Source organism: Sapajus apella, unplaced genomic scaffold (genome assembly GCF_009761245.1).
Source record: "Sapajus apella isolate SASKATOON/1434 unplaced genomic scaffold, GSC_monkey_1.0 scaffold17, whole genome shotgun sequence".
Taxonomy (NCBI): Eukaryota; Metazoa; Chordata; class Mammalia; order Primates; family Cebidae; genus Sapajus; species Sapajus apella.
The window spans coordinates 6405466-6418573 of record NW_022436957.1 but is presented as its reverse complement, the minus strand read 5'-3'; the positions used below and the strand labels follow the sequence as shown (position 1 = coordinate 6418573).

General features: G+C 38.0%; 1 protein-coding gene and 1 non-coding gene across 5 annotated transcripts in view; one reads left to right on the top strand and one right to left on the bottom strand.

Moving 5' to 3' along the window:
• The window catches only part of MID1 (midline 1), a 371713-nt gene that overhangs the window by 209782 nt on the left and 148823 nt on the right, over positions 1 to 13108 (top strand). The window lies entirely within an intron of this gene.
• Positions 10766 to 10872, bottom strand: LOC116556839. The gene has a single exon (XR_004271188.1). It is a non-coding gene; the product is annotated as a U6 spliceosomal RNA (small nuclear RNA).

The following is a 13108-nucleotide window of genomic DNA, read 5'->3' as shown; positions in this document are numbered from 1 at the left end:
TGGCAAGATTTATTGCGGATTCTTGAAGGGTTAAGAAGAAGAAGTCAGTCAGAGTCCGGGACTGGATGCTGTATTTGAACTGATTGTCACTCACCAGAATCTGTGATCTAAGAGACGGACATTGCCAGGATGCCCCCTATCAGGATCGTCATAGAGAAGGGAAAGTGTATTCATTTACGATTGCTGCATAGCAAATTAGCACAAATGTACAGGTTAAACCAACGCTTATTTATTAGCTCATGGTTCTGTAGGTTGCAAGTCTGGGTGGCCCAGCTGTGTTCTCTGCTCAGGGTCTCATAAGACTGAAATAAAACTGTTGGCCAGACAAAGCTCTTACCTGGAGGCCCTAGGGAAGAATTTGTTGCCAAGCTTGCTCTGGCTGTTGGCAGTATTCACTTTCTGCAGCTGTAAGACTGAGCTCCTTGGTAGCTATAAGCTGTGGTTCACTCTTTCTAAGGGACATTTGCATTCCTTCTTAAGTGGCCATCTCCATCCTCAAAGCAACAGCACATTGAGTCCTTCACACACATAGAATCTCTCTAAATTCCTCTTCCATCAGTCAGGAAAAGTTCTCAGCAGTTAAGGGTTCATGTGATTAGGTCAGGCCCACCTGCATCGTCTTCCTTTGTAACATCGAGTGTGCCCTGTAACACAACACAATCCAAGGAGTGATATCACATTCGCAAGTTCCAGGATTCGGGTGGACATCTTTGGGCTGCCGCTTTAGAAAGTCTGCCTACCACAGAAGGTGATGAAGAGTCTCAGCTCCTGCCTTGCTCCTTGGTGAGCTGTGTGGCCTGTAATAACAGCAGGTTTGTGGACAATTAGCCCACCATCTCCTAGGGTTAAAGGGTGAAAGGGAAGTTCTGTGACTTTTCCTTCCTCTTCTGACACTGGCTTCTTCCTGTAAGGAAATCTGTATTTTTTGGTGTTCACTTCTTTCCCTGACCATCTCCTTGGTGTTGGTGCCAAGAAGCACTGGAGGGCAGGTGGTCCATCAATTTAGGGCAACTGAAGGTTTTGAGATCAAGGCAAACTGGAGGCTCAGATATCACAAGAGGGCAGCACAGAACAAGAGCTAATAAATGTTGAGATGCAGACTTAGCAGGCCCCAGCCCTTTCTGAGATGATATGTTCACCTGCCCTCAAAACATCCTCTCATTCAATATATGCCTCCTAACCCAGACCCCAAGGAGTCTTGAGTAAGAACATGGCAGATATCACATGTATTGACCATGGCGTATCACAAAACATTAACTCTCCAAATATCTGCCTCTTGAAACCTTGGTTTCTGCAACTAAGAAATAAAAATTTATTCAAAGATGAGAATTTTAAAATGGAAAAAATCCTCTTCTGAATTCTAGCAATATAAAAGCCACTTTTTACAAGTCTGATGCAGTAGCACAGTGTTTCACAACCAATTTTCATTTTCAACCCCCTGTCCCAAAGAGCCTTTTGAATCATTTTTTTCCTAATTGCTCCTTGAATGAAATTTTAATAAGACAGATATACTATATATCTATATCTATCTATATATAGAGAGAGATATTTATATATATATCTGTGCTTTGTGCATAAAAAGAGTAAGTTGGGTTTTTTTTTGCCACTGAGAACTGGTTTTCTCTCTCTTGGGGGCAATATCACCCTTATTGACAGTGTATGTTATAATGGGGAAAAATTACATTTTAAGATTTAGTAAATCTTCAGCTTATATAGTCTATTTTATTTGGCAACTGGCTGTAATACTTTAGTTGTACTAAAAGGTAGTTAAAATTAATCTTGAAAAGTCAGAAAAGTCTTTGAACATAAAAAATCACCCAATGTATTATATTTAAAATAACAACTTGCAAAACAAAATGTAAAGTCTGATCCCATTTTTGTGGCTAAGAGGTACAGAAAATGACTAGAAAGATCAATCTGTGGAATGTTGCTTCTTAGTGGTTAGATCCTTATATAGGTGTTTTGCTTGTTGGGAATTTTATAAATATTCACCAAGGTACATTATACATATGTATAATAAATACATATTATATTCATGTCAGGAAAAACACTATTTAAAAAGTTAGCCAATCTCTTTTTTTTTTTTGCCTTCAACGTTTAGGATTAATGGGCAGTATAAATTCAATCATTCACATGTAGCAAAAGGAGAAATATTTTACATGGCCCATTCATGACTCCTTTAGATCTCTAGAGGGCTTCAAGCCTCAAAGTTTATTGTTGCATTCTTCTTAATTCTAGTTGAATGCATGTACATTATTTTCTGCAAAGAAATACCACCCACTAAAGACTGTTCCTTCTCTTCTAACAGGGTTTTGGTGTCCCTAGGGCTCCCTTAGTCCTGTTTACTTTGGATATTTCAGGAGTTACTGTAGGTTTAACTGTGGTGAGTCCTTAAGCCCTCTTTTTAAATTCATAAACTGTCTCTAATCTTAGCAAAATGTCAGGTTACACTTTTGAGAGGTTTGGGAACTTGACATTTTGTAACCCAGTTGGGGTGTAGGCTGCTTCCATTCTGAGCACCTTGTTCCAATTTATGTCAGGAGGAATTATATACAGGTCAGGGCTGAGAGCAGGTTATAATTAATGGGGTGGACAAGTGGATTTTTAGTGTTTCATAAAATAAAATGGAAATCACATGTGGTTGGAACTGTTGTATGCTTTAAAATATTTACATTTATTCTAGTAAACATTAATTATAACTGATACATTTCTCCTGTGAACTCACTAACTGTGAGGTCACAAGCCATTGTTCACTGAGCAGAAAGAATGGATGACAAGCTAGCTATAAGAAAAAAGACAGTACTTGGGCGGATATTGGTGAGTGAACTTGTGGAAGTAATCCAGTCCTAGGCCTTTCTCCTAATTTTCTCTTATGTTTAAAGCACCTCCTTGCCAATATGATCCAGATGTCAGTCCTTCTAAGTCAGAATTGGGAGGGTTTAGCTTGTGAAATTTCTGAATAGCTCCTGGTAAAAAAGGGACACATGACCAATGCTTAACCATTCATCTTTTCAAAATTAAAGCTTAGAAGTAGTTGAAATACTGCCAGAATCTACAGCATCTTCATTTTCTTCACATTCATATATCTAAAATTTCCAATTCCTTGAGGCTGTAATAGCAATATGTTGCTGAGGAAATAAATTTTAAAAAATTTATTTATAATTGACACCTAACAATTATACATATTTATAGGGCACAATGTGATGTTTTAGTACACGGATACACAGTATAATTATCAAATCGAGGTAATTACTACATCCATCATTTTAAACATTTATTATTTCTTTGTGGTGACAGTTAAAATCTTGTCTTCTAGCTGTCTTGAATATACATTACGTTGTTATTTGCTGTAGTCACTGTACCGTGTAACAGCACATCAAAACTTACTCTTGTCTAACTTTGTGTACTTATTGACCAACCTCTCCCTATTCCTTCCTTCCCCCATACCCTCAGCAGCCTCTGGGAACCACTATTCTACTCTACTGCTATGAAATCGACTTCTTTAGATTCCACATATGAGTGAGATCATGTGGCATTTGTCTTTCTAAATGCTTTTAAAATTTATTTTCTTTTATTTATAATTTGAATTTTTATTTTAGATTCAAGGGGTACATGTGCAGGTTTGTTACATGTAGTATTTGTCTCCTGTGCCTGACTTATTCCACCTAACATAATGTCCTCCAGGCTCATCAATGTTGCCAAAAATTACAGGATTTTATCCTTTTCTATGGCTGAATAGTATTCCACTGTCCTAATCATCCCCATAAAGAAATGTATTTTCTTTATCCTTTCGTCTGTAGATGGACACTTGGGCTGATTCCATACCTTAACTATTGTCAAGAGTGCCGCAGTAAACATGAATATGCAGATGTGTCTTTGGCATAGTAATTTCACTTCTGGAAAGAGATCTTTAAGAGTTAGAAAAATCCAGATTCTAAACTAGTCTGTGCTGTGTGCCAGTTGTGTGGCCCTGGAGAAGATACTTTAACTCTGTGTCTCAGTTTCCTCATCTGCAGAATGGAGGAAAATGATACCCACAATTTAGGGATTAGCCCCAATTTATATAAAGTGCCTGGCAAATTGTAGATTTTCTAAAAAAATGCCACTTATGGATATATGAAGGAAAGCTCCAAAAAAATGAAATTCAAAGGAAGCCTTATGCAAATTGCATCACATATCAACCATGTGGGTGTTAAGAATATTGATGCTCTCTTTGCTTTGCCTAGAAGTTGCCATTCCCTAAATAAATATTATTTCCATTAAGCCACCAATTATATATATATATAAAACAAAGAATATATATGTACATATTTATATATTTGTATATATATTTATATATATAAAACAAAGAATATAATATGTATATTCTTTGTTTTGTACAGTGAAGAATTAATACAAGCACGCTACTCTATTAGGGTATAACAGTTACCTACGTAATGTATCATGAGACCTTTTGCCCTTTTCTAAGGAAAATAAGTATTTATGGAAGGACAGCTTCACATAGAGTCAGCAGGTAATAATCTGCAGTACATCCTGATGCTGCTTCTATGGTCTGGAAGAGTGTTTGATAGTTCTAAATGGCACAGGGCTACTTGTCCATACCCTTGACCCAAGAATGTCAGGTGCACCCAATCAACCTGGAAATCACTGTGGTGACAGATGTTGGAGCCCAATCACCCTCAGGGCCTTGGCACTGATTTTGAGTATGCCAGTTTAGAAAGTCTCTGCAGAATTCCCCAAGACATTAAGTTTATAATATCCCCTGAGGGGTCCTTAGAAAGAAAAAGTGCCTATGTTTTGGTGGTGTTATCATTCTTCAGGGCAAGACTTGGTGAAAAGATACTGAGAGAAGACAGTACAGCTAGAAGGACAAAATGAGCAAGAATAAGGACCCACTGATTTTGTCTTTGCAAGGTCTAAACTGAGTTATAGGTTGAGATCTAAAATACAAACTCAATACATTTATCCTCAAAATATTCTTCACACATTTGTTTCCAAGACATACTAGTTGATAATAGTGATACATAAATAAATATACACATATATATGCCTTACAATAGAGTCCTGTTTTTAGTGTGTAACGTCTGTACTGCTTTCAAAATAGTCATCAGCACAAATACCAGTGCCACAGCTAAATCTGACATCATTGATCTTTTCTCCTTTTAAGAATATCCTTTGTAGGCCCCCAAGTGAGAGATGGTGGATCCTCTCAGCTTCATTCAGTCCTTTATGGAAATATTTATGAAAACTACTATGTGCTCAGTAGCTATCCGAGTTCTTGGCATATAATAGGATTTCAAAATAAATCTACCTAGTATTGCTTTGGGGATGAAGGCTTGGTGATGTCCTCCTCTCCCCAAAAGAAAAAGTGATATGTGTGTGAGAGAGACACAGAGACAGAGGTAGAGAGGCAGAGTGTGAGAGTGTGTGGGTATTCAGAGAGAGAGCATGAGTCCCAGTCTTATCTTTCCACATACGATGCAAGCTATTTGGAATTGTAGAGCTGGAAGTGATCTTAGCTAACATTTTCCCAATCTCCTACCCAATGCAGGAGTTCTTCTACCATAACCTTCATCAAAGCGTGGGACCCTAAAATATAAGACTAGAGGTCTCTTTTTGTTGGGCAATAATTTGATTCAAAATGGTATCATTATTTGGTAACTCAGGTGGCACAGTGTAAATTTCTGTGGGAAATTGGGATGGAGAGCCCAAGGAAGGGCTGGACTGGTTGTGACTGCACCATGGAAGGAGGATATTTGGGACCAGTCTTGAGCTGCCATTATGTTCTGCTGGGAAACCTAAACACTAGTGCTTTCTCAATTATTTTACATATTTCTGAAATTATTCCATAGTCTTCAATTTGTACTAATAAAATTAATCAGAAGTACTATATTAAAATTATCATTCATTTTTTACATTTATTCAACAGCAGTGAGAAAAGGAGAAATCTTTGTCATTTTGTTTAGCATGTAAATGCACAAAAACCTCAGCTTACCTGAACTTTGCCAAAAAAAAAAAATCAAACCTCTATTAACCACAAGTTTTCTGCATTATTCTTTTCCTAAAGATTTGTGAAGTAAAAGGAGGAAGGTGTTATTATGAATTACTAAAAAATCCATGGTCATGGATACAATTATACAGTCAAATCAATCTCCTACGTTATCTCTTGTGAATTCCCACAATCTCTATTTATGATCAAATGAAAAAAGGTCTTTTTAATGATGATCTCAAGGAAAAGTAAGATTTGAAATTACCTCAAACCTTTCAGTTAGATCCAATATGTGATTTGTGATTAGGCAAATAAAGTGGACTCAAACATTTTGAAATGTTTCAATTAGGATTCTTTTTTTTTTTTTAAATTTTGAAGTTATAACTTTTTTTTTTATTTTACTTTAAGTTCTGGGGTACATATGCAGATCTTGCAGGATTGTTACATAGGTATACACATGCCATGGTGGTTTTTTTAAAGTTTTCTATTTGTGGTTCAGTTAACCAGAAAATTAAATTAACCAGAACTCTGTCATTTCCAGAGAATTTCAGTTAATTGAGATTTAATTGTACTTTTGTTGTTATCTTTGTTCCCACATGGAAATTAATTCCATTTCAGATTTATTTCTTGGAGGGTGTTTAGTATAGTTATCACCTTAAATGAGTAGGATAGGGTGCATAGGGTGGCTTTTCTTTTTGGATTTTAATGGTTACTATGCATATATGTGTGTGTGTGTGTGTGTGTGTGTGTGTGTGTGTGTGTGTGTGTGAGAGAGAGAGAGAGAGAGAGAGAGAGAGAGAGAGAGAGCTTGCCTTGGCAGAAGTGTTTAAAGAAACATGAGTGGTTAATGCCCTCACTGTGATTTGACTTTCATCTTCCTTCTTTTAAGCACATTTTCCCCTTTTTAAACCTGCCATTTTAAACTGAAAAGTATTTTTCAAGAAATGAAGCAATACTTTCTATCCCATTTATTAAAGTAATGCACAGAAGGAAATGCACCATGGTAAAAACAATAATGTTTTGCTAAAGATAACCAGGAAGTGAGGAGGAGAAAAAAAAACCTCAAATAGCAGAGAGAGGCCAGATGGTCTTTTTTTTTTTAATGCAGTCACTAAGCAGGAAATTTTGTTTGATTAAGAAGACACTGGTCTTGATTTACATTCAGCAGTTTTGAGGAACTTTTTTAAAATTGGACACACACACACACACACACGTACAACACACAAGCGATTTTCATTCAGCCAAATGATCATTTGTGCTATTGTAAGCAAGATTCTGCTGATGAAAATGTGAAGTCTTAATGATAAAGAAGAAAACGGGTTCCCAAGTCTCGGTTATGAAAGAACTTGGAATTTGCCCACTACCCTAAAGACCCTCGATCATTACCATATCCATCATATTGTTGTAAGGTCTGGTGTTTTGTTTTGTTTTCTTTTGATAGCCCGGAATGGAAGAAAGGCTGTGTACCACAGTGGCTAACTAGGGTTTTGTGAGATACAGGGTAGACCCGGGGGAAAAAATAGAGGTTTTGGAGTTCAACACCCCAGGGGGCTAATGTGCATAAAGCGACTGCTCCAAAGGACCTGAGTTTAATCCTTGGAGCTGCCAGTCAGGATCAGGATGAAGAAGCACCCATGCAAAGAATTGCTTCTGGATGCTGATAGGCAGGGAAGTGGAGGAGGGGAGGTGGGAAAGGGGATCGGCGCGCCCCTCTTTGGACTGTGATGTTTTGGGAGTCGGTGCTGGGGGAGGGTAGCTGGCAGTGGCTCCTGCACAACAAAGCTCCCTTCGGTGAAGTCACCGACATCTTTGCTATCGTCTGGCACCCTTTGCCCAGCACCACAGGAGTGAGCTATTTCCCAGTCTGTATTCTAAGGATGAAAATGACTAAAGTTGTGAAACTAAGTATTTGCATCCGTTTAAAAGAGAGAGAGTCACTTGGAATTTGGAATGGAAAGAACAGATTTAGAAAACTGGCAGAATTTTTTGGAACTTCGCCCTGAATCGAGAGACCCTGTTGACTTAAATAAGGACAAGCTAAAGGAGCTACGTAAAAGAGACAACCGAAATATCTTTACCATACAGATGACAAATGAGGCACTCAAATTTGGTTTTTCAAAAATGCAGTATTTTCTCATAAGTTATATGATACTTTCTCCAATTAGCATTCATATTTATAGTCAAAATAAGTATAACTTCACCTTAATATAGCTTAGCCACCTTGAAAGCTCACTGTTCTTAAAGGCAGATTTTTTTTTTTTTTGTAAATGAATTTTTAAGCCCTAGACTGCATCTTAAGTAGTGAGTTCTTTCAATTTTGCTGTTTTTAATGTTTAAAAGCCAGCTTCTTATCTAATTTGATTCAATGGATAAAATGTAAGGGATGAAACTCACACTTAAAATGCATTTCAGTGAGAATGGTTTAAAATGAATTTTTTCCTTTAAACTTTAAACAAGCAAACAAATAAGATGCAAAGCAAAACAACATCAAAAAACTCTTAAGCCAACTCCCTAAGATCATACCTTTTGATATTAACTTCAAATTCATGCCTTGTATTCATGTTTTACAAATTACATTTATAATTTATCTCTAAGATAACAATTGAAGCGTACTTTGATAATATAAGATTCTCTCAGACTTTAGCCTGCCTTGAGAATATGTTTAAAAGCCATTAGGAGTCTCATAGCATTTATGGGATTTTTCTTATATAGATTACTTTTTTTTTTTTAACATATATTTTGGGCAGAACTCTCAAGTCTCCAGATAAACAGCTTGAATCTTCAGAAGACTACTTGCTTTATAACCCCTCCCCTGGACCCCTGCCACCCTGTCCTCCCACAAACCTCATTTGCTCACTGTGGAAGAATAGCACAGTGCACCACCACCCAGACTTCCCAAGCTCTTCTCTTGGTCTCTGCTGTAGCTACAGTAGCAACTCTTTATTCTCCTACAACGATTGCCTCTGCGATTGTCTTCCTTCTAACCCTTTCTTAAAGAGATAGGCTCTAAAAATCATGATCCAGTGGCTATTGCAATTTTACCTAGCCAGTGAATTTATTTATTTTAGATGATTTTTTGATATTATTGTCATTGTCAATAAGACACCAACTAGAGCTGTCAGCCAGTGGGATCTAGTCTTAACTCATCTTTGGTGCTCACCAGTCAGAAAGCCCTAGCCACATGTGTTTATTTCCCCCAGCACTCTTCTCTCATTTCCTTCCTTTCCATCCTGAAATTTCCTCTTCTAATGGTGAAGAGCTGGTAAGTAAGTACAGACAAAACCAATGCCTCTTCCCGTGTCTCTATTCATTTCCTTCCTGTCCATCCCTATAACCTTAACTGTACATCCATGGTTATTTTCAACATTGAGTTAATATCCTAGAATCAAACATTTTAGATATTCAGGTAATTCTGAGTACCGTATGCTACAGTTTGAATGTGTCTCCCAAAATTCATTTGTTGGAAACTTCATCTGCAGTGCAGCAGTGTTGGGATGTGGGGCTTAGTGGTAGAGCCCTCATGAATGGCTTGGTGCTGCTATTAAAAGGGTTTGTGGAAGTGGGTTTTTCCTCTCCTGCTCTTTTGCCATGCGAGGACATAGCATTCCTCCCTTCCAGAGGACACAGCCTTCAAGGTGCCATCTTGAAAATAGAGAGATCAGGCCCTAACCTGATGGCACCTTGATCTTGGACTTCCCAGTCTCCAGAACTGTGAGAACTAAATATCTGTTCTTTATAAATTACTTCATGTCAGGAATTCTGTCATAGCAGAACAAAAAGACATCCTGCTTTTTGAGCCCACTAAGTGTTCATGGCTTTTCTCTTTCAAAATTTTATTGCTAAAATAAATACAGAGGTCAATACTTTCCAATAATTCATGACATTGCATTTTCCTGTAAGAAATAGTAAAAGTTGGATTTTTATGCCCTTGAAAAAGAAATCTATCCTTGAGGAAGTCTGAAACTAAACATTTAACAACTTGAAAAATTAAATCACGGCTCTCTGACCAAACACTGGAAAGTTTTATACTGAAATTCAGATACTCTTTGCTTGTTTACTGGCAGGGACAAAGCCAAAATGTCAAGAAAGCTAGCATCTACCTTCTATCATGTCATTCTTTTTATTTCATTTTATGTATGAGTCTTTGAAATGTTTGTGTTTTTTAAAACCCTTTTACTTTTTATTTCCTTCATTAAAATATTAGCTCTCTAAGGGCAGGCCATTGCCCTCATATTTACCACTAATTTGCTACTGCCCAGAGCAGCCTCTGACACACAGGACAACCTCAGAAAATACCAGTGGAATGAAGGAAATGACTCTTCTGGTTTTACTCCAAAAGAAGTAGTTCTAATTTTTTTTTTTTTGAGATGGAGTCTTGCTCTGTCACCAGGCTGGAGTACAGTGGTGCAATCTTTGCTCACTGCAACCTCCGCCTCCTGGATTCAAGCTATTCTTCCACCTCAGCCTCCCGAGTAGCTAGGGCCACAGGTGCGTGCCACCACAGCCGGCTAATTTTTTTGTATATTTAGTAGAGACGGAGCTTCACCCTGTTGGCCAGGATGGTCTTGATCTCTTAACCTTGTGATCCGCCCGCCTCAGCCTCCCAAAGTGCTGGGATTACAGGCGTGAGCCACCGTGCCCGGCCAAGACTTCCAATGTTTTTTAATGCTTAAAGAAAGCCAGATGGATGTACATACAGGATTTCCAATGTCATAAAAGTAACAAAATTAGCTTACTCTTCCAAGCTTTTATTTTATTAATATTTTTTGAATAATAACAATTATGAAACGCTTCATGAATTTTTGTGCCATCCTTGCGCAGGGGCCATGCTAATCTTCTCTGTATCGTTCCAATTTTAATCTATGTGCTGCTGAAACAAGCACCAAACTCTTAAAATTAGTTTAGGTTCGGAGTGAAGAGTTGAAGTTGCACAGACTCAAGCTGTTTTGGGACTATGGGGGACATTAAGGGCTACGTTTACTTGAACAAAATCTATGGGTGAGGCTTACCTGCTTTCTGCCAGTTTTCCTGGTACAACAGCTGATGTCAGAGGGTGGTCGGAGAAGGAGCTTGGAGCTGTTGGTAAGGAAGTTTTCATTACTTTCTTGCAGGCTCCTTTTACTTCTAGTCTTCTATGACTCAAGGGTCATTCAATGCCAAATGAAATTCTCCCTCTGTGGTAACTGCTAGAAAGCCCAGTGATCGTCTGATTTCTAGTGACAACTGTTGGCCATATCTCCAGAAGGAGACAGGAGTTGTGTCTATTCGGAAATAATTTTCCATGGATCCATCACGTTTTTGTACCTCTTGTGAGCTGAAGTACTGAATGCTCTTATTCCAGACTATTTGTTGGGCAGGCTAACTTGCAGTCCATTATAAAAGATTCAGATTCCCTAAGCTTGAGATTGCTCAGGTATGATGCAAACCTCCTGAGTTTGCTAACAGGGACCTGAGATGCTCCATAGGACTTCGGGGACAAGGGGAACCAACAGAACTTGAAACATACCATTTGAGTAAAAACAACCTTCATCTTTGATTCAGGTGGTCTTCTGCCAGCATTCACGAAACAAAACTGGCAGGTAGCAAAAATCTGAAACTTTTCACTGTTCTTGATAGTTTCACATGTTCCATCCATGCCAGGGTCCCTTATTTTCTGCAAAATAAAAAAATTCTGACAAAGAATGCATATGGGACAGGGTGACCTTCAGTGGGAAGCAGAAGTGAAGCCCCAAGGTCATGGTGGGAGATCAGTGGTAATGAACAGAGGTATGTCATAGTGTAGGAAACAGATGAAATTCCCAGTGTGAAGGTAAGTCATTAGTGTTAAGAATAAAAATGCTAGTTCATTTCTCATTCACATACTGTTTGTTCACATAAGACGCTCCATGAATGTTATTGAATAAATGGATTTATATCCTTCTTCCTTCCAAAAATGGTATGAAGAGGTTTCCAATAAAAAACACAGATAATGAATTTATTCAAAGAAGAGTGGAAAGAGGTGATTCAGGACAAGAAGGGAAGAAGGACCCCAACCTCCCACCTCTACCACCCTGTCCTTCCATGAGTGAGAATTTTGTCAGGCACTTTAAAAAGTTCACCTACCTTAATCCTCAAAGGACCCTTAAGATAGCTCTTATTGTCTACTTTTTACAGATAAGGAAACTGCATAGAAGATAGGAAGAGCATCTGCAAGTATAAGATATGTACAGTATCTGTCTCCTATCTGCCTTTGCAAGGAAATGGCAGAGTCAGGATTTGAACTCAGGTTTATCTGGCTACAAGGCACTACATGTTTTTTTTACAGGACATCACCTCGACAGTGTCAGCCCAAAACTAGACCAAGGACACTTGGGCCCACTGAGCTCAGGGCTTAGCCCCAAGTTTTCTGAAAGCATGCCAGAGAAAAGCTGGATAAAATGCTTTAGCAAAAAAGATGAGCGTCATTACTCATCTGACAATGGAAAGGACTGATCAGGAAGGGGGGGAAAAGAGAGTAGTGGCAGAACATAGAAAAGAGAGAAAAAAAGACTGAATTTTTTAATGGAGTGTAAAATAAGACATGTTTTTTACTTTTCTGAACCTCTTTAGAGACTACAATAATAATAATTCTTATGTGGTAAGTCCAATAAGCTAGAGTGATGTCTTATTAAATGTACCATCATACTAGCTTCTGATGCAGAATTTGCATCAGAAGAAAAGTATAAGATATTACCACCATGACTTGGCAAAACCAGTGTACTCTATTAATGTTAGCCACTTAGTTGCCGTAATTGTTTTGCAACACAGCACCCATTGCCTGGTTTCCCTGGGAGTTCTTGAAAGCTCTATTGAAAGGTTATATTTAAAGTGTAAGTTAGAGAGGGCTGTGAATGGAAAGAAAATCGTTTTTCTTTTGGTAAAAAAAATTCACTCTCCTTGGGACTATACACTAAGTTAGCTCAGTTATTTGATAGAACCAGTATCTTATTTTACATAGGGCAAAACATAGATCTAGAAATTTCAAGTTCACTGGTTGAAAGCGGAGGGTGTGCTTGAATGTGATTTGAAAGCAGTTTTAATTTTATGACACTTTATGGTGTGTGTGTGTGTGTGTGTGTGTGTGTGTGTGTGTGTGTGTGT